This window comes from Callospermophilus lateralis, chromosome 15 (assembly GCF_048772815.1).
Source record: "Callospermophilus lateralis isolate mCalLat2 chromosome 15, mCalLat2.hap1, whole genome shotgun sequence".
Taxonomy (NCBI): domain Eukaryota; kingdom Metazoa; phylum Chordata; class Mammalia; order Rodentia; family Sciuridae; genus Callospermophilus; species Callospermophilus lateralis.
In genome coordinates, this window is record NC_135319.1 from 52,324,975 (window position 1) to 52,349,066 (window position 24,092).

Sequence of the window (24,092 nt, forward strand, 5' to 3'; positions counted from 1 at the left end):
AAAATTTCATCTTCTGTTTCTTTATTTTATATTCAGAAATGGAAAACAACTGAGAACAACAACAACAACAACAAAACCCCACCATTTTACAAACAATACCAAATCAGAAAGAGGCCTGCCTGCTTACAAAGAAGGACACCATTTCCTGGCCTTCCTACTCCCATGTGTAGAGTGTGTAGAGGCCAGGAGTAAAGTCACAATATCAAAATTGTTTTGACAATTTAATAAGTTAACAAGTACATGGAGGTCGGATGATAGCGTTGAGAACATAGTGATATATATATATGTTGTCTTCTTTATGATTATTATAATTATTTTTTGTTTTACTTGTGTAGAATGGAGATGTTTAAATTAATAGGCAATTCCAATAAAATTGAATGATACCTTCAATTTGATTAACATTTAATTTGTTCTAATTGCCACATGTAAACTGCTGTATTTATTTTCCACAATAATCTCATGGTGGGTATTATTGTTATTCCAATTTTATAGTTTGAAAATTTAAATCTTAGAAAGATTAAGTGAATTGCTCAGGAGATCACACAGCTGAAAAAAATGGCTGCCTCAGCATTTTATCCAGGCAATTTGATTGAAGCAGCTGCTCTTAGTAACTAAACTAAAAGTCTAAAACAAACAAACTAATGAAACAGGATCTATAATGGCCAAAATCAAAACATAAATTAAGTGTTATCTATATATTATACTACTGCATGGGATAATAGAGACCATGTCATATGGGGCACACTAATGATATATAAATGTGGAAAATACATGCATAATATACAGAGTTCAATATTTCTTGGTAATAAAACAATAATTAACAATATCAATAGGACCTCAGAGAGTCTTCTGTACTCTAAGATTTCAGCACTGTTCCTGTGGGGAATGAGCTGTTTCAATCTCAGCTGTTGTTTTCGGAGGTGTGTGTCTATGTGTAACCTCAAGCTTTTATACTTGCAAAAGGAAGGGGCAGAGATATGTTTATGTTCGGATAAATTGATATGGATGCCAAATGATGTCTCCTACTCTTCGGATGAAGAACCAGGATATATGATTGAAATATCTTCACTGAGATTGTGCTGATGTAATAGACCCCAAATAACCCTAACCATCCACCAAAGCATCTTTCGTCTTCTTCCTTGAAGTCACTTAGCAAGAATGTTAAATTGATCTTCATGGCCTCTCTAGAGATTTCAAATGTTTTCTTTAGGTTGAAACTCTTCCTTGTATCTGCCATCTATAACTCAACTCTGAAAGAGCATACCCTTTCGTCTTAGATGATAAAACATTGCCAGTACATTGATAACCTTACTAACTCTACCCAGAAAGAAAAGCTACATACTTCATCCCTAAATTATCACCATTTACAGCTGACTTAGAAGGCTTGCTCAGTCCTCGTATATTTCATTACTTTCAGACACGTAAGAACTCACCAAGTTTTCTCATCTCCATTCATGTCTTGTATTTGCCTTTGCAGTATCTAAAAATCTTACTTGTGGCTTGTTTTAACCTTTATGGACTGTGAACCTATCTGTAGAACATGTGTTATGTTAACCAGTATTTATTTCTGTGGGTGATCTCTTCCCAGTTGCTCTTAACCCAGTGTTCAGGCTGCCTAGGTTATACCAGACCTTCCTTCAGCATGACTAAACTGCGAACAGCTTTGTGTAATTTTGACTTCCCTTCCAGAAATAGATATGGCATATAATGACAAGAGGTCAGAGACAGAGAAATTATCTGTGTTTCAGGAAGAATTAAAAACCATACTGAGAAAAAAAAACATACTGGAGAAACAGAGCTTGATAACAAGTTGGAAGGGGATTCCATAATTTTGGATAGCTAATACACCACTAGGATCTCTTAGGAACTCTAATTCCACCACTGATTTAAATGGTCCTATGATAACAATCTGACTCTTTGAGATGACAGCAGCATAAATCTACTTTCATCTAGAAGGCAACAGCTTCAATTTAATGTGCTCTGGTAGAATTTAATGTAAGAAACTTGGATAAGTGGAGCTACCCAGCAGGACTCCAGATAGAAACTATAACAAACTGGAAATAAAAATAAATAAATCAGAAACAAGTGCTGAAAAGCAAGGAGAGATTGCCTCAGGGCTGGTCTAACTGTCTTGTCAATGACTGGAACCTTGATCTAATGTATGAAAGACAAGATTTGCTGAGCAACAGAGTTATTACTTTTTTAGTATTGTGTATGAAAATAGTGGACTCTGATGGAATCTGACATCGCAGAAGTTTAAAATGCAGCATATGCTCAATTCTGAGTCCCTAGCACCAAAGGATATCCTCTGTGTAAAATGCTAAGAGCATCAAACTTTGGGCAAACTCCATTACAGAATCGATAGGGAGCTATATTTCCTGACTTACCCCTTTAATACTCATCACTCTGGTTCTTGACTATTTAGAGAATAACCAAATAAAGTCAACCTTGAATGTCTAAGTTTTCATTCTCATCAATCCTTAAAAATCAAACCAGACTCAGAAGGGTAGCTCCTTTTCTCCCCTTTTTTCCTCTAGTCCATATCAAAACTTAAAATAAAAAGAAAAAATAATTACATATTTCATTATATAAAATAAGCACAGAAAGATCTAAAATTTGGGAGGTTTCTGTAAAACCTTATACCTAGTATGTTTTAGCTATAAATAGAGTAAATCTGTTGTTCATTTATCTTTAAATCCAGGGCCCCTTCCATTCTTCCCAACCCTTGAGTTTAAAACAATGGAGATAAATTAGAACAGGCCACACATGCTGTTGGGATTCAGCTGTCATCATGTGGCTTCCTGGGTCTTTTCAATTCAAATCTAAAAGGTGGCATTACTAAATCTAAATTCTCAAGGGTGTAAAGATACTTCTTCCTATTTCTGTAGATGGCCAATGGCCTGTGGGACCTAAGGATAAGCTGGTCTGCCAGTGCAAAGGTGTTACTAGGAATCATAGATTTGTTCATAATCAGAGTATGAAGAGGCCTTATAAAACAATGCCACTTAAAGGAATCCCATGGTATCCACATCAGAATCCAGAGAGGAAAAAATGAATATTTTTCAGACTCCATTCAAAACCTGAATCAAAATCTCAAAAAAAAAATTGTAGGCATCCATATTTGAAAATATTCCTCATTAACGTGTAATAGGGGAAAGCTTCAAGGCATTGTTATAAGTCATGTCATTGTACAGATGACATCTATGCATATGTGTGAAAATGTAAATGACACAAAGATTCAAGGCATTGTTGTAAGTCATGTCATTGTACAGATGACATCTATGCATATGTGTGAAAATGTAAATGACACAAAGATATATATATATACATATATATTGATATATAAATATATAAACAAACATAAGAATATATGCATTTTTCCTTTTAAATGAAACAATGCAACAATTTTAAAAGTTATAGCTACGAAAATTTCTGTGTAACATCTGTTTAATGTGCTCTGCATTATTCTGGTCCGATGGTTTTATCAATTATTAATAACTTCCCAACCCTTAATCCTAAACTGAGAGTGTAAGAGATGCGATTTCTAGATTTCTATAGCCAGCTTTACTATTTACTTTTTGAATGACAACAGATCTCAGTGTCCTCATTTTTAAATGAGAGATTGGCTATCTTCAAGAACCATTTTGGTTTTAAAATTGAATAACTATATTTAATGCTGACTTAAAATCTGAGGAACTATATGGTTAAGAGACAGATTGCAATACAAATGGCAGCTATCCACTCATGTGCTCTCATCAGACCACTAAGAAAATGTTGCAATTTCCTCTACCTAATTAGTCTTCTAATCTTCTTTAAAATTTCATTTGATATGATTTCCAAAGGGCACTAACACATGCCTTACCAATAGCTCCAAGTCTATGGTCTCTTACATACCAGGAAGGGAAAAGTGTCCCATCTATTATACTGAGATCATAAATTTTCCAAAAACAGAAGTTTAATACTTATGTGATTGATTCTGATTCTAGGAGAGGAGACTGTATTAAATTCAGAGACATGGACAACACATATATCAAGTAGTAGAGAAACCTAATCAGGTGCAGTAGTCATGGAAGGTAAGTTATTGAGACTGATAGATAACACACAGTTGAGCAATTGTTTGTTCCTCCATAAAGCTGAGGCATCCTCAAGAGCTGCATAAGCATGCAAGGAAGTCCATTAGCCTACCACAAAGGAAACACATTGGAATAGATTCTCTTCTAAAATTGTTTATATGGAAGCTTAGGAGAGTTGAATTGGTCCTCATGGTAGTTGTTCTCAGCAAGTTAATAAATTGGAATGAAGATATATATTAGATATTTAATGCATTTTCCCATCTACATTTATGTTTGACAACCAACAGGTTTTCTCTTTTTTTAGATGTGTTAAGAGTGAGAATGGATTGAACTATAATATATTTGACACAGAAGTCAGAAAAAGGGTAGGAAAGTCAACACCAAGAGCACCAGGCATTTCATGATGATAAGAAGCCAGATTGGGAATATGAGTCACAGGAATATGCAGGTCAATTTGTTGTTAAGGAATGAATCTGGCCAAAATTTCCTTTGTACATACATTCATACAGCACAGTGCATACCAACATCAAGTAGCTCCACAAGACACTAATTAAAAAAAACTATAAATAAATTACAGAAATATCAGTAAAGTAGACCAAGGGGAACAGGGTAAGGAAGGAGGGGGAAGGGCAAATTATCTGGATTGGATTAGAGCAAATTATATTCCATGCTTTTGTGATTAAATCAAAATATATCCTAATATTATATATAACTGAAAGAATGAAAAAAAGAAAAAGAAAATAAAGAGAACACAGATCCAATTTTCTGAAGAAATGTTGTTTTTGAAATGGGAACAAAAAGCAATGGCAGAAATATTTGTGATATTCCAGGTGCTCTTAGATGCACAATATAATTTTCTATCTCTGTTGATAAGTTTAAGGTGTGTTCAAATGCGTGGACTGGTCAGATACTGTCATCTCAAGACATAGGACAAGATTGTTTTTTTATGAATGTAACTAAATCGGGGCCTCTAGTTACATTTGTTCAGCTCCTGTTCTCCTGCCTCAGCATAAAAGCAGCTGGAAGCTGTTTTTGTTGTTGTTGTTGTTGCTGTTTCATTTTGTTTTATAAGGCTTTGTTATTTATTGTCCAAATTCTTTTCATGAATTTCCAGAAGCAGAAAAATTCAGACTGGTGAACATCAGGGTAGTATATTTGGACTAAAGAAAAATGCCCCCTCTAAGTAAGTTCCCAGTTACTCTCCTTTCTAGTATGCATCTTCCAAGTGCGCTGAGCTGAAGTCTTCTACTGACTGCTCCTCCATTTAAAGATGTTCAGTGAGCGACTCCAACTCGACATGTCCAGAAAGTTAACACAACCTAATGTGTTCAGGTCCCAACCTTACCTGCCTCATCTTGTGTCCACAGGTGTGTCAGCATCAAGTGTAATTGCAGCATTACTGTTCTCTTGGGAAGAAGAAGTGCTGCCCTTTTTATAAAAAAAATACTCCAAGGCTACATTGGTGTCCTTACTGGGATTTTGTTCCTAAGGAATTCATTTGGAATATTAAGTGGCCTACAGCCCTGGAACTGAATGAGGTCTCACTGGCAAATATTCAGGTGGAAAAATGAATTGAGATTTTTTTCTGTAAAACTTTTTAAAATGCTGATAACCTGGCTTACATCCCAATAATATTGTGCAGTGAACATGACATCTAGGACAGGATTCATAGGATCTGGTTGCTGTTGGATGCTCAAAGAGTGGCTGCAGCCACCAAGGCAAGGGCTGGAGGGTTTAAGAGGAAGCTCAATGCTTACCATGTGCTGAGAACTATGCTAACTCTCTAAGTGCCTAATATTACTTTCACAGCATCTTGTGAATGTAGGTATTATTAATTTCTCTGAATATACTGGAAAAGAATAACAAATGATATATCATATTTCCAAAATCTTGTAGTAAGTGAGTTGGACCAGAGTTTCCAATAACTTACAGCACAGTTAACAAAATTCTTTCAAACTAAGCCAAAAATTAATTCTGGCTCTACTCATAATCCACAGGCTCATTGGGTACTAAAATAACCTAATATCTTCAGATGATTTTCAACAGGCAAAAAGCTACTAGCAAACTCAAGAAACATACAAATAGATGACTACTCTGCATTTTTGCTCAGCTGCATACTCGAGTCCAGGTTTTAGAACAATAAAAAATTAAACAAAAATACTAATGTTATTGGTTTTCTTATGAAAAATCAAAGAGCAGAAAAAATAAGTATGTTTATTTAGTATGAACTAGGCACTAGGGGAGGTACCATGTAGGCACTAGGGGAGGTACCATGGGTTTATTGGGAAAGATCCCACATTTCATTTTCCTTTGAAGCATAGAGCATATATAAAGAAGCTCGTATCCATAAATAATTGCAGTGCAATGACAATATATGAACATTGAGTAATAAAAAAGGAACAATAAGTGATCAGCTCAAGATATAATTAATCAGCTGGAGAAGACATAAAGATGTCAGAAAATTCCTTGTAAAAGAAAAAGATCAAATTTTGAAAAATGACCAGCTGTGATCCCAAAGTGGGTGATTCTATTGGGGAAAGACGAAACAGGGTCTGTGCCTATTTGGAAGCAGTGCTTATCATTACTTGACAATAGTGATACACATAACTGCAGTTCAGGAAATAAGCTGCTTTGTATTCTTATATTTCAGTTAGGAATTCTATTTTCCAAGGTACAGGTAACAAACATACAGCTTTTGTCTTGCTGATGAATACCTTTGGCTCAGGTAGAATGTGTTTAGATTTGCTGACTTCCCAGCACTCTGTAGACCTTATTGCTCTCTACTGTGTTGTCTTAGGCACTCTTCAGGCTTCCATTGTTGACAAGTTTGGCTCATGACAGCATTTTGAGTGTACAGTGCTATTATAAAACATGGTGATCCATCAAACATTTTGAATATGGAGTGGCATGAGAAGAAAGTGTAAACATGTATTAAAATAAGCCAGAGAAGTTTAAGTTTTCAAAAGATGCACAATATTTACCTGAGGCAGAACAATGGCAAAAGAGACACATAAAAGAAAAAAAAATCTATAGTAGAGTGGACAGTTATAAGGATTAATCAGATGTTAATAATTTTTGTAGGAATGGTAAAAATTGTAAAATTTCAAATTCTAAATTCATATGAACCTATAGAATAACATAAAGGAAAGGAAAAGCAATACCTATAAGAAATATTTGATTGTCATTAGTTGTTGGTAAAGGGTTAACTGGGCACAGTGAATGCAATTAAACAATTCAGTATATTTGAAATTGTGCCATGGAGACTGATAGATGAAACATTGTTAAACCAGAAGTACCAATTAATTACTTTATTGGACCATTAAACATCTGGCTTGCCTTTGTTACTCAATAAACTTAAACAGTTCATTAAAAACCAATGAAACATGACAGAAAAAAATTAGAGACTTTGTTTTCCCATTTCCTTTCAGTTTACTTACAGATTAGAGGATTTTATTTTCTTTTGAACTTCTACCTCCAAAAGTCAAATAGAAAGTCAGAAACTTTGATGAGTGACGGGAAATTCCACAACCCTGATCAAAATCAGAAGTTGCAAACTTATAATTCTTTAGTGATTGCAAATAAACCAAGTTGCAGAAGGAAGTAGAGAATAAAAAACATTTTATAATATATACTACTAGCCTTTCTGGAATTTATTTACAGCACCAATGGTGACACCTTTTGATAAAAATTCCTGTAAGATTACTGTTTAATAATCATAAGAGGATCAATGAGCAGGAGTCTGAATTCATATTAAAGTATGTATATGTGTGTGTATATATATATATACACACACACACATATACACACGCACATATATATATATACATATATATATATGTATGCATAAATACATTAAATATATATGATGGAAAATGTATGGATTTATTTACATTGTACATGTCATACTATTCAATTACCTTAGCATTTCATTTGTTGTCACAGATACATCTATATAAATAGATATGTCTCTAAGTTTATTTTATTGTGCAAACTGTTTCTAAATTTTTATTTCTGTATCAGATTATTGATGTGTAAATAGGATTTTACTCATTTATTATTGAATCAAACAACTTTATTATAAATGAACATTGTTCATTTTTTTTTTTTTTTTTTGCAATTGTAAATCTACTCCAGTGACGATTCTTACCAAATATCACTGTGGTCTTATTCAATTATGTCCTTTGACTGAATTCTGAGAAATAAAATTGCTTGGGAACTTATAAGCCCCCAAGGGTTTTGTGTGCATTGCCAAACTGGAAAGCATTAACTGAATTCAATTAGTAAAAGAATTAATTAATTACTAATTTAAAATCCCTCCCATGAGGACCCTGATTCCACCACCAGATAGAAAAAGCAGTGGTATAGATTCCAACATAGATCTCCAAATCTACATATGGAAAATGAATTAAATTGTAAAACCAAAGAAAGATGGACAATATTTATAACAGAACCACGTGGCAAATCATACTCACAAACCTAACATTACAAGCACAGAAGGACAGATTTCCAATAGCCACAAGACCTACCTAGTGTCAGTGGAAAAAAAACAAAAGAAGTAGCTTTCAAACATGATTATTCTGTTATGAATTAGATACTTGAAATAGCCTGTATCTTCTTACCAGGTAGCATAAATGACAAATATAAGATCAATATCTGAAATTGGGAGTGTTTGGGGGATTGAGTATAAGGAGGAAGTTGTAAGGACTTAATTCTGTACCAGTTTTCCTCCTATGAACTTTCAAAACCAACTTACAAGGGCTATCTCAAGAAAAAGACTCTAGAACACCACGTGGAGAAGACACCATAAATTAGGGCACCAAAACTGAGCACAATGGGGATAGTACTAAAACCTAAGGAGAAGGCCCAGATAAAATGAGGAAGGGAAAAAAGTTTGGACATTTCAGAAAGCATAATTTTGAGGTCTAGATGAAAAGAACAGAAGAGGGAGCTCTGTGAAATGAGAAAAGCTACCTTGAACCACACCTTCATCTAAGAGATCAGGATAATGTTACAAAAGATGAGCAACAAAAAAGTATTCAGGTCAATTTCTACACTAAGTTAATAAAAGAAAGGTGAACACAGGAAGAAGAATAACATTCTTACATATATTGAAAGCACTCCAGAAATATACGTCAAAGAAAGATCAAAATTCTCACCTTGAAAGTGAACTGATGATGTTAAGAAAGCTTTTTAAAACCTCAAAGTCAATGACAGAAGTCAGGAAGTAATTAGAAATAAACAAATTTGATTGAGTGGATACCTAATTTGAAATAATACAAGAGTGAATAAACACAATGGAAAATCCTTAAAACTAAAAATGAAAGAAACTCAAAAATTTTAGGAGGAAGTTGCAAATAGTGAAGTATATATACCCTATGGATAATAGGAATAACTGAAGAATAAAGCAAAGAGAACCAAAGACTAAAATTTGTGATTTTCAACAACAGTCCTGAAATTAAAAATGATATACATTTGAAACTACATATTAGAGAGCATGTGATATGTTGATATTACAAACCTGGAATGTGAAAAAGTTGCTAGCTGTTATAGAAAAAGGAAAAACCATTTGCTGCCCTCAGGAGGGGAAAAAATCAAGATATTTATAAAGGAAATAAAATTACATTATCATCTTGTGTTTCAACATCCATACGTGGACAGATGTGGAAAACAGCATAATGTATTTATATAATCAAGGAGAGAAAATGTAACTCAAGGACTCTTATATCCAGCAAATCTGACTTTCAATTGTAACACATAAACTGTTATTAACTAACACACACACACACACACACGTGTAGTAATATTGTTACTATGACATCTTCTGAGGAATTTACTAGACAATAAACTTAGGCAACAGAAAACTAAAAAGACATTCATGAATAAGGACTGATAATGAACATTAAACTTACAGTTACTTATAGAACTAAGAATAATAGGACTAAAAGAGCAAACATTATTATGGCTTATAATCAAATAATGTAGATAGTATACAAGCATAAAATGGGAGAAGAATGTGCAAAATATAGGAAAATGGCTTTTCTTTTGCTTTTTTTATGGTACTGGTGATTACACCCAGAGTTTGTACAGGGTAGGCATGCACTCTACTACTGAACAGCATCACCAGCCATCATCATGTATTTTTATTATTGTTATTGTTATTATTATTTATTTATTTTGAAACAGGGTCTATTTAATTGCCCATGCTGGCCTCGAACTTACTGTTCTCCTTATACTGGCCTTCTGAGTTGGCAATGGTGGAGGAAAGCTGCTCAGGAACTGGAAAACAGGAAGCAAAGGAATGTTCTGCTGACCTGGGACCAATATAAACCCCAAAGGCACATTCTCAGAGACCTACTTCCTTCAGCCACACCCTATCTGCTGGTAGGAACCACCCAGTTAATCCATATCATGGATTAATCCACTGATTTGGTTAACGTTCTTTGAACTCAATCATTTCACCTCTGAACATTCTGACATTTTCTCACACATGAGATTAGTCGGGACAATCATATCTAAATCATAACACTGGCATTACAGGTATGTACCACCATATCCGGCACTAGAGAAACAACTTTTTAACTTTTTTGATGCTGGGTGTGGTGGCTAAAGCCTGTAATTCTAGCGATTTGGGAGGCTGAAACAGGAGGGTCCTAAATTCAAAGCCAGCCTCAGCAATTTAGCAAGGCCCTAAGCAGCTTAGTGAGATCCTGATTAAAAAATAAAAAAGGTTAGGGATTTCTCTCAGTGGTTAAACACCCCTGGATTCAATCCTTGGCACCAAAAAAAAAAAAAAAAAAAAGATTACTGATCTTGTGCCTGAACAATATTTTTTTTTTCTTTTCTGTGCTTATGGGAGTTGAACGTAGGACCTAACACAAACTATATGGGTGCTCTACCACTGAACTACATCCAAGACCTTCAATTTTTATTTTTCATATACTTCATTAACCATTCAAAACTTTTACGTTAAATATAGTTAGATCTATATATTAAAATCTACATATTAAAAGTTTCCATATTCATTATAGTTAAACTATATATTAAATATAACTAAATCTATATGTTCTTTATCTTGTTTTTCTTTTATACACAGAAATTCTTCCTTTGTATCAGAATAATAGAAATATTCCCCCACTCTTCCCGCCTTTTTTTTTTTTTTAGATTTTATATGGTCAATTATTCCTTCTTTTCTCTGTAAGTCATCTATATTTCATTTCTATATAGGATTTAGGGTTCACAGCAACAGAATTATAATTTGCAATGGTACAGTGAATTATTCCATCATAAGGTTTTGGAAAGTTCCTAATTTTCTCAATTATTTGAAAGATCCTTTATTATCAGAAATAATTTTGCTCTCAAATTTGAAGACCAAAATAAATTTTTTAGACTTTCAAAATTTCTAAAAAAATTATTTTTCTAAACATTGAATGAAATATGGTGCCTAGAAAATACAGAAGTTCCTTAATGGAATTGAGTTACTAAATCTCAGGTGGAAATGATCTGACCTTCTGGATGTCTCTGGTCTTCCAGTCTCCACTTCTCCAAGGTTACTCTTAATAACATCAAGTGGTGAGCTTTTAAAACTTAGGTAAATGTACATTTTAGAGCATGTACTCTTTTACACCATGATCATTTTGCTCAAACATATTTTTTTGAGATTCTTCTATGTTTTGCAAGGCAATGACCTTGTTGGTATGCATCCTAAAGTATTCATCTATTCTACTGTGGCCAATTTTTGTTGGTGCAAATAATGTTGCTTCACATGTCATTGTGGTAAATATATGCTCACATTATTTTTCATATATCTAGGGATGGAAATACTGAATCACATGGGAATTAAATACTTACCTGTTTGGGTATATGATTTTCAAGCAGTTTCAGTAGTGGTTGACACTCATGCACCACAGTCTTACCAATATTGGTGTTTATAATTTTGTTTTAGACATGTATTTCTATGATAGGTGATGATATTATGTACCTTATAGACATTTTACAGTTCATTATACATTTTGATAATCTCATTTGTGAATTGCCTCTAAATATTTTGCTTTTTTTTTTACCCTACATGGGTGGATATTTTTTAATTTATTTGCATGCATTTCCTGTATACTTATCCTTTGTCAAAAAACATTAACTTGCAAATGCAGTCTTTAAAAAATAAATCTTTTATTGATTTCCTCCCAGTATTTTAATGTATTTTTAAGTGGCACCATTTTCAAAATTCAATTTTCTGTTTGTTGATTTCCAGTAAAGTGAAAGAAGATTAACTTCTTGTATTGACCATTTATCTAGCCACCTGGTGAATTCACTTAATAAGCCGTAAGTCCTAACCATATATTCTTTTGAATTTGATTTATTCCTATTCATGTCATCTGCAAAAATGACAGTTTCATGTCTTCCTTTTATAACATTTGCCATTTTTTTCTGCTTTAAGATACTGTATATATTAAGGAAATGCACTGTATTGTTGATAGAATTTGTGATGGCAAAGGAAAAGCTTTCAATATGTTTTAATTAAATCAATCCTTATTATAGCAGGGAATTTCTCTTCAATTCCCAGCATATTTGCAGTTTTCATTATGAATAGAGTCTGTGATGATCACATGCTTTCTATTTTGTTTTGTTACCATAGCAAATATTATGATTAAGTTTTTCAAAATGTAAGCTCATGTTTCCTTCCTGAAAGGAATAATTTAATGTGATGTCCTTTAAAACAAAATCATGCTATAACTGATTTGCAAATATTTCCTTTACAAACTTTTATTCAAGTTCATGAGCAATTGGACTATCATTTTCTTGTATTGCCTTTTCCAGGTATTATATTAAGGTATTCCTGGCCTGGTGAAATATATTGGGTTGTAGAATAGATTTAATGATGGCCCCCAAAAGATACGGCTGTGTCCTAGTCACCCCAGAACTGTGAATATGACCTTATTTAGAAAAAGGGTCTTTAATTTTGTAACTAATTTAGATAAACCCATTCTAGATCCATGTGGACTCTTCATCCAGTAACAGTCGTGTTTAGAGAAAGCCATGGGAGATCTGAGACAGGAGCAGAGAAGAAGACCCCATGTGAGGATAAGAGAAACATTCAAGTGTTGCTACAAATCAAGTCACTTCTAGAGCCAGTAGCAGGAAAAAGCAAGGTAGAATTCTGCCTTACAGACTGCAGAGGGAGCATGGCCCAACCAGAACCTTGATTTTGGAGTCATGGGCTCCATAAATATGAAAGAAGAGATCTGAGTTGTTTTCAGACATACAAAGTTGAGGCCTTTGGGTTGGATAATCCTAGGAAACTATTATAGGGCAATGTTTAGAGTAGCTTTAGTCTTCACTTTCAGCACTTGAGAGACAAAGTGGATACAAAAAAAAAAAAGAGGCCTGAAATGACAGAAAAAGGAAGTTTCAATGTGTGTGTATCCACATGTGAATACACAAATGTATTTAACTACCATGTGCTCTAAAATTAGAAAAAAATACTTTCCAAATGTACTTAGAAATTGTTTAAAAAAATAAAAATTCACCTTATCGTAAATTAAGGAAAATCAGATGAATTGCAATTCCCAGAAATAATACAATGCAACATATTTCAAGACAACTCAGTGGAAATTACAGTACAAAGAGGAAACAAAGAAACTCTCTACATTTGAAATATGTATAAAAAACAAATCATAATATTCACAATCTTTATAAATTAAGACTATACAGCATTATGGAACAGATATTATATAATAAAGTATTTTTAGTCAGCTGTGCTGCACCAAAAACACTTGATCTCAGTGACTTAAAACAACCAGATTCCTTAGAACTCCTGTTTCATGCAGTTCTGCAGCCTTTATCCTAGCTGTGCCTCTGTTGAGGCTGTAACCCACACATCTGTCCAGACCCACAGTTCACATAGCAATAGCAAGTCATGGACACAGACATGAACTTCTTGTAAAAAATGGGAGAGAGTGAACATTACAATTTCCACAATATTTAAGGCAATGTGCAAATTAATAGATGAACAAAAAACGTGATAATATCAATAAATACAGAAAAATCATCTGATAAATTTAAACAAGTATTTGTAATTAAACAGTTAAAAAGGAACACAGGGAATTTTCACAACGTGCTACATGGTATCCGTGAAAATTTTAAAGCAAACAATTTGCATAGGATAAGATTGTAGAAACCAGGAAGAAGACAAAAGTCTACTGTAACTAATTCTATGAATTGTTGTCTTGGATATCTCAGACAATAAGGAAGTAGATGAATTGGAAAGAAACAAAACTGTCTTCATTTTCAAACAATATAGTCATCTATACATAAATTGTCACATCTTCTGTATACTATTTCAGATATTAAAATACTTCAGCAGGAATAGTAGATAAAAGATCAATATACAAAATCAATTGGAAATATATGTTATACCTGCCACTCACAATACCATAAAATCTACAATGGGTCTAGAAATATGTAACAAAAGTTTGTTGGAGCCTAAAAAAAAATTTTAAAATATGAGGGAAAAGTCTTAAGCATAATCCAAAAGAACTTAGACTATAAAAACTGACTTTATCTAGAGTAAATCAGTATGTTTTACAAAGGTATACTAATAAATACAGTATTGTATTCACTTAGTGATGAGAAAATAGCAAAAGAAACAATCGGGGAGCTCATAAACACTCATGTATTTTAGAAGCTCACCTAGGTTAGAGCTATTATAATTAACCAGTGAGAAAGGGGCTACTGGATTCATTGTTGGAATTATTGGCTTTCTAATTGGAAAACCCTTTTAAAATTTAGATTCAGGCTGGGGAAGTAGCTTAATGGTAAACCACTTGTCTAACACCAGGTCCTGGATACCTTGTGCCCAATATTGCAAAAAAGAAAAAAAAATAGATCCAGATTTCAAATAAACATTAAATATGTCCCAGATTGATTATTAACATGAAGGTGAAAAGATGCACATTAATATTTTGAAATAGAAGAGTTTGACATTAAATGTCTAATGTACATACAGCTATTTTTTCCCATAATAAACATGAAGTCATTCAGTATTTCCAACCAATTCCTTAAAAAGTTAAATACTTGGTGTGGAATACCAAGACAAATAATTATATTATTCCCTACAGGTTCTATTCTTATCTTAAAACATGTTTCTGATTGGTTTTATTTTACATTCAACTATTTTTGTTTTAGTTCCTCCTATATTTTCTTACTCTCTTACACAATAAAATTCAGAATTTGTTCTCATTTTTTTTTCTTTATGAAAGTTATCAGAACTAAGCAGATTTATTTTGAAGCACTTTTTACTTTCTCATACTATTTTATTTTCTTCTGGAATGAATTCATTATTTGTTTTTTTTAATTTGTTAGTATTGTTGGTTATCCTTCTTAAAGTAATATATTAGCTTATATATTTTATATTTGACAGAGTTTTCTGTTTTTCTCCCTTGGTATCTCTCCATGACCAGTAGTTTTATCACAGATTTTTTTTTTTTTTTTTTTTTTTTTTTACATCTGATAATCCAGGGCTTCCCATCATAACCCATTTGAGCTAACATTACAAATAAAATATGTAGATCCTCCAATTAATGAACTACCAAAACTTGCATTTACTAGAGGTTCTCTAATTTCCTTTCTCAGAGTGAGTTATACTCAATTATATATGCTTTATTTATTTTTTTAAAGATTTTGTTCTTTTTTACATTATTTTGATTTTTAAAAATTTGGGAATTATATATAAAAGTTATCATGGAATATATTTTTCCATGACTTCCCTTGAGACACAATATTAACTAAGCTTCACCCATGTTGTATAACGGCAGCTGTGATTCTTTTTCACCTCTCTGGGGACTCCATTATAAGAATATCCCATAGTAATATTGTGGCATTCTTACCTTTCTATGACATGAGTATTATTTCCAATATTTTTGATATTGTTAGCATTCCTATAAATGATACTCGTTATGAAACTTTTTTCCATGGATTTATACACAAGAATGGAATTGCTAGGGTGTATGACATGAGAATTTTCAGTATTACAAGAGTGTGCTGGATTAGTTTCTAAAGCAATTTTACCAAGTTAAACTCACATCAGTAATGAGTAAGGCATCCTGCTAATCTGTGACCCTTCTAACAATCAGTACTGTCAGGCTTCATTTTGAAAATTTATTTTAAAAACTGAATTTCATTGAGATCTTGATTTGCATTTTTGTGATTCTAATTAGCAATAGCATGGTAAAAAAACTTGCCCTATATTTTCCTTTTCTTTGTAGTGATAGCTCATTTATTTTATTTTGCTCACCTATCTATTAGATTGTTCTTATTGATTTTAATATTTCTTTAATTATTTTATACCAATACTTTATAAGTTAGTATGTTCATATGTTTTATGTGGAAATATGCTTTGAAAATGTATTTAGAAATCATAATGTCTTTTAACTTTCATTAAAGTAAAATGATAATTAAAATTTTTTAATATCAAATTTAATCCATCTATATTTTAAGATAAAAATAAAATGCTAAATGATAAGTGCATCATAAAATTCATTAAGATATGCAAAACAATTATCTGTCTCCATCAGGGGTCCTTCTTAAGCAATGACAAAGCACATAACAAACCAATAATGAACAAGAAAATATGGGAATTTGCACAATTGTTTGATCTCACTAGCAAAGGAAAAAATGATAATATTCTGTTATTACTCCTTCACAAATACAATAACCAAGAATCAAAACCTGGAAATACATTGAACATGTAATCTACTCTTTCAGCTGAAAGTGTGGTCCATGAATCAGAAGCACTGGCATCACCTGGGAGCTCATTAGAATTTCAGAATCTCTGGCCACACCTAAGATGTAACTGAATCAGAATCTGTATTTTAACAAGATCCCCAGGTGACTCACATACTCATTAAAATTCAGAAAGCACTCTTCAAATGCCCTGCATTTGAGACTGAAATATGTTACAACTCCTTCATAAAATAATTTGGCAATATTTTCAAGAAACAGTATTTACATGAATTTGTCTCTGGTTTGTTACAGCCCAAAATTAAAGTATCCCAAGTGCATAAAAACCATTTAAAGCAAGACATATCCATGTCATACAGTAAAAATACTTATAAATAAGTCAATAATTATGCATTTTGACCAGCTAGAAAGCTACATAGTATAACTACAAAAAGTTATTTTATAATACAGGAAGAAAGTCTATCAACAGAAAATATTTTGAATAGAAATGTTATTCACAATTTTTACCAAAACATCTTATATAAAATTTAAAATATGATCAATTTTTACCAAAACATCTTATATGAAATTTAGAATATGATCATAATAAAGTTTAATGAATGGGTTAGCGTCCACATATCAGAGAAAATATTCAGTCTTTGTTTTGGGGGGGGCCTAGCTTATTTCACTTAGCATAATATTCTTCAGTTCCATTCATTTACTCTGAAATGGCCTAATTTAATTCTTCTTTTGTTCTCTCTGATATGTGGGTGCTAACCTACAACAAGGATGTCTGGAAAAGGGAAGAATAGAAGTTCTTTGGATTAGACAAAAGTGAAGAAGGGAAGGGAGGGGTGAAGGGAAGAGGACAGATATTAAAATTTATGGGACATAACTTCCCTATGCTTGTATGTGAATGCATGACCAGGGTAACATTATATCATGTACCACCACAAGAATAGGATCCTAATTAGAATGAGTCATACTCCAGATATGTGTAATATGTCAAAATACACTCTACTGTCAGGTATAAAAAATTCTTCATCACAGCACTCTCATGCAGAGTGTTTTAGATGTCACTCTGTAAAGGCAATTGTGTTTGTAAATGAGTATGAAAAGTCTTGGATTCTATATTCATTTTGTTGCAAATTAATAAGTCTATTTAGCTGGTACTTTAAGTGATATTAATGGAAGGAAGAAATAATTCTCTAATTTGGAGGTTAAAGATTTTTCCAGCATTTAAATTTTTCAGTTGTATTTTATAAAAAGAACGATTTCTAACTATAATAAAAAGATTAATGAATGGGAAAGTTTTCTAATATCAGAATGTCAGAAGTCCAGCAAACACATGAACTCTAATGTATTATGTGTGGTACTCCTGCTTGATTTGTCCGATGGTCTGGATGAGACTCTCATCTTTCTGCTATCCATCTCTATGTGCTTTGCTTACTGTTCTTAGCTTCAGTCCTTCCTCGTTATATGGCACTTTTCACTGTTTTCCTGGCAACAGATCCTTTGCCTGGTCCCAATATGCCACCAAAACTGATCTCCTGTTTCCCAGGAAACTGTCAATAAGGCTTGATACCTAAGGTGCCATCTGCTTTCTGGTTTAGGCACATCAGTAAATACAGTCCCTGAAAAAGATTGATTATGGAGCTCCCAAGAATAAAACTTTAATAAAAATATTTGTTATCAAGTTTGAGAAAAGAAGCAAGATTTTAAAAAGTGAGACTGGTTTCCATCTGGGTCTGCTGAGATCAGTCTAATTCTGAATAAGGCCAGTTTTTAAAATGTGTCATTACATTCCAGTCCATGCAGACCACCATTCACACCTCATTAAACATCGAAGGAGTTCTCATTTCCCTCTGGTTTCAATTCATATAATTAGGGTAGAAGTTTGTGTGCCATGATTTATGAGGTTTTCAAGAAAATCTGAGCCTTCTTGAATTGTGGGGTTGGGCAGCAGAGATTGGCTAAATACACAAGGAAAAGAAACCAGAACAATTCTATAAGCCTTTCAGTCTTAGGGAGCTTTTTCCCTGCTTAAATAATTGACAAGAACTTTCACACTAGACAGGCTTTTTCAGCCTCTTGCAGATCTAATAAAGATGAATGAAGAGTGTACAGCTACAGTAAAGCAGAGAAACGGGCAGATAAGAAAACAGAGAAACATTTCAATAGCTCATATAACAAGTCTTTCTGTAGTGAAGGGAGAAATGGTAGTGAAAAAAGGAGGGATATAAAACAACAAATGTGCTAACTTTTTCACATCATTTCTGTGGAGCTGATGATAAATGAGGATTTTGCATTTGCAGAGAAATGACTAATACTTGCCAACAATATTTTACGGTCAGGATGTGTGAGGGTGCACCAATGACTTACCTCATTGTTATTAAGCCTGCTGTTTAAGGTCGTTGGCTACATATCTTCAAGGTTGCAACAGTGAAGAAAAAAATTTCCCTTCAAAATACAAAAAGTTATTTCAAGTAATGAATGAATTTTCATCAACAAGATTCATTGGCACTGAAACAATACTCAGATTAGATATGTGAAGAAAATCATACTATAATTGAAAAAAAAATCAATCTGACCAGGGGATTTCACTCATTCTCTCTTTCTTACTCTACTGGTCTTCCTTATATTTATTTACAGTCTTTTTAAAATTGGTGATTTATAGATATACATAAAGATGGAATTCACTCTGGTATATTCATATGTGTACATATCACAATTTGGTCAATTTCATGTAATAGTTCCTTCCTTTCCTGATCCCTCCCGACTCCCGCCAATCCTATTCCCTACTGCACCCATTTCTCTTCTATTTTAATGGGATTTCCAATCCCCACACTTTTTTTTCCCTTATTTTGGTCTAGCTTCTGCATATGAGAGAAAACATTCAACCCTTGACTTTCAGATTCTGCCGTAATTCACTTAGGAAAATTTTTTCTAATATCATTTATTACCAGCAAATGCCATAATTTCATTCTTCTTTATTGCTGAGTACAACTGCGTTGTGTATATATGCCACCTTTTCGTAATCTCCATTCCTCTGTTGCCAGGCAGCTGGGCTGGTTTCATAACTCAGCTATTGTGAATTGCACTGCTATAAACATTGATCTGCCTATATCACTATAGTATGCTGATTTTAGTACTTTAAAATAAATTCTAAGGAGTGGAATAGTGGGTAATATGCTGGTTCCTTTCCTACTCTTTTGAGGAATCTCCATACTGCTTTGCAAAATGGTTGAAATAATTTTCAGTCACATCAACAATGTAACAGTGTACCCTTTTCCTAGCATTTTCACAGCATTTATTAATTATTTACATTCTTGATTATTGCCATTCTTAGTGGAGTGCAATGGTACTCAATGTAGTTTTGATTTTCATTTTCCTGTTTACTAGGAATATTGAACACTTTTTTCATATATTTGGGGGTCAAGAAATGTTGCCCATTTCTTGATTTGGTTATTATTTGGTTTTTTTTTTGTTTATTAAGTTTTGAATTTTTATATATATTCTGAATGTTAATCTCCTATCAGAGGCACAGCTAACAAAAGTATTCTCCCATTCTGCAGACTTTCTCTTCATGCTCTTGTTTCCTTTCCTGTGCAGAAGCTTTGTAAGTTGATGCTGTCCAATTTGCAGATACCTGATTTTATTTATTGATCTTTATGGGTCCTGTTAAGGAACTTGGTGTCTATGCCAATATGTTGACTTGTTAAGCCTATGTTTTCTTCTAGCAGTTGCAAAGTTTCTGGTCTAATTCCTGGGTCATTTATTCACTTTGAGTTGACTATTGGGCAGGTTAAAAGACAGGGATCTAATTTCATTCTTCTATGTATGAATATCTAGCTTTCCTAGCACCATATGTTTAAAAGACTATCTTTTCTACAATGTATATTTTTGGCACCTTTGTGGAGTATCACTATGTGGATACAATCTTTTAATTTATTCCATTGGTCCTCATGTCTGTTTTGATGCCATATCATGATGTTTTTGTTTATATAGCTCTGTAGTATAACTTGAGGTTTATAATTGTGATACCTCTAGCATTGCTCTTCTTATTCAAGATTGCTTTGGATATTTTGTCTATTTTTATTCTTCCAAATAAATTTTAGGACTGCTTTTTCTAGTTTTAGAAGAATGTCATTGGTATTTTGATATCAATTGCATTGAATCTGTATAATGTTTTTTGGTAGTATGACCATTTTGACAAGATTAATTCTGCCTATCCAAGAACAGGGGAGTTCTTTGTATCTTCTAAGTTTTTATGCAATTTCATTATTCAGTGTTCTGTAGTTTTCATTGTAGAGGGCTTCCATGTCCTTGGTTAAACTTATACTGAAGTTATTTTGTTTTACTTTTGATGGTATTGTGAATAGGATCTTTTTCATTATTGTAGTATAGGAAAGTGATTCATTTCTGTATGTTGATCTTTCATCCTGCTACAATGCTGAATTTATTTATCAGCTCTAGATGTTTTCTGGTGAAGTTTGGGGGTCTTCTAGATATAGAATAATGTCTTTAGCAAACAGAGAATATTTAACAACTCCTTTTTCTTTTGGTAACCCCTTAATCTACTTCTTTTGCTTGATTGCTCTGGCTCTTGATTGCTAGAGTTTCAAGAACTGTAGAAATAAGCATGATGAAAATATTGAATAAGAGTGGTGAGAGTAAAAATTCTTATCTTGTTCCAAGTTTTAGAGGAAAGGCTTTTAGTTTTTCTACATTCACTATGGCATTGGCCTTAGGTTTGTCATATATAGCCTTTGCAATATTGAGGTAAGTTTCCTCTACCTCTAGTTTCTGCAGCATTTTTAACATGATTTGGGTGCTGAATTTTGTCAAATGTTTCTTCTGAATCCATTGAGATGATCATATGATTCTTGTCCTTAACTCTATTTATGTGGGATTACATTATTGATTGGTATATGTTGAAACAACCTTGTACCCCTGAGATAAAAACCACTTAATCATTGTGCACTATCTTCTTAATGTATTTTTGAATGCTAAATTTGCTGATGTTTTATTGAGTATTTTTGCATGTATTTTCATCAAGGAATTGGTTAAAGTTTTATTTCCTTTATGTGTCCTTGTCTGGTTTCAACAAGAAAAAGGAATGTAAATAGTTTTGTTCCAAACACTGATGTACAAAAAAAAAAAAAATACTTCTTACTATGAACAATCAAATAGACCACACAGTATAGCACCTTCTATTTAAAGAGTTATCTTTTTTTTTCCAATAATGTATGTCTTTGGCACTAGAGTTAGACTGACTTCTTTAGATAAATTTGGCAGTGTTCCCTCCCTTTCCATTTCATGAAATAATTTGAGGAGAATTGGTGTTAGTTCTTCTTGAAAGGTCTGGTAGAACTGGCCTGAGAATCCATCTGATCCTAGGCTTTAGTTTGGGAGGATTTTTAATTGCTAATTCAATCTCATCCTTGATATTGGTTGTTTAAGTTTTCTATACCCTTATGATTCAATTTGGGTAGGTCATATGTTTTTAGAAATTTGTCAATAAATTCTAGTCTTTCCAGTTTATTGGAATATAAATTTTCAAAGTAGGGCTGGGGTTGTGGGTCGGTGGACGAGTGCTCGCCTAGCACAAATGGGGCACTGGGTTCGATCCTCAGCACCACATAAAAATAAAATAAAGATATTGTGTCCACCTAAAAACTAAAAAAATAAAAATTAAAAAAGTATATATTTAAAAAAATAAAATTTCAAAGCAGATTCTAATGATCCTCTGGGTTTCGGATGTCTGTATTATCTTCTTTTTCATCTCTAATTTTATTGATTTGGGTTTTCTCTCTCTTTTGGTTAGCTTGGCTAAGAGTTTATCAATCTTATCTTTTCAAAGAAACAACTTGTTGCTTTTATGCTTTGTATTATTTTATTCTCAATTTTATTAACTTCTGCTCTGATCTTGATTATTTTCTTTAGGGTGTAACATTAGATTATTTATTTGGAATCTTTCTAAATAGGAACTCAATGCTCAAAACTTTCTTCTTAGAACTGCCTTTATACTGTCCAGAGATTTTGATATCATGTATCTTTTTTTCTTATTTTTCATACAGTTTTTCTACCCTGATTTCTTCTGACTTAATCCTCATTGAAGTGTATTATTTAATCTCCAATTTTAAAAATGGGTTTTATTTTTTATCTCATTGCTCTTTAATTTCATTCTATTATAACCTGATAGGATACAAGGAATTATCTCTTATTTTTTGTATTTTCTAAGATTTGGGTTTTTGCTAAAATTTGATGTATTTAGTGAAAGTTTTGTGTGCTGCTGAAATAGAAATGAATTTCTTTGTCAATGGATTCTGTATTCTATAAATGTCTGTTAGATTCATTTGATTAATAGTATTTTTTGTTCTGAAGAGATTTAGTTTATGTCTAGATAACCTCCTAATGGTGAGAAACTTGTGTTGAAATCACCCCGTATTATTGTATTATCATCTATTTGATTCTTTATAGTCAGAGGTATTTGTTTTATGTTATGAATCAGTGTTTGGGGCATAAATATTTATAATCATATTAGCGTGTTGTTGAATAATTCTCTTATCCAGTATGTTATAACCTTCTTTGTCTCTTCTGATTAATTTTGACTTGAAGTAGACTACCTCTGATATCACATACCCCTGCTTGATTTAAGTCTCAATTTGCCTGATATATATTTTTCCATCTTTTTACCTTCAGCCTATGGATGTCTTCCTCTATTAGGTGAGACTCTGGTAAACACCATATAGTTGGATCACCTTTTAATCCATTCTGTCTATCTATGTCTTTTGATTGGAGAATTTATACTATTCGCTTTTTGAGTTAGTATATATAGGTGAATTTTATTTCCTGCCTTTTTGATTTATTTCTAATGCTTAATTCAAACATGATACTCTTTTTTTTTAATATTTATTTTTTAGTTATTGGCGGACACAACATCTTTGTTTGTATGTGGTGCTGAGGATCGAATCCAGGCCGCACGCATGCCAGGCGAGCGCACTACCACTTGAGCCACATCCCCAGCCCCAAACATGATACTCTTTTAATTCATTATTCTTTTAGTGAGATGCATCCCTGCACTGGCTCTGATTTTTCTTTCTTTTTATCTGCATAAAATATTTCACTGAGTATATTTTGTGGTGCAGCCTTAGTGGTTATGAAATCTTTTAGTTTCTGCTTACCATGGCAGGTTTTTATTTCAGTTCTGCGGGATAGTTTTGTTGGATATAGTAATCCTGGTTGATACCCGTTTTTCTTTCAGGTCCTGGTGTATATTATTGCAAGTCCTTGCTGCAGTCT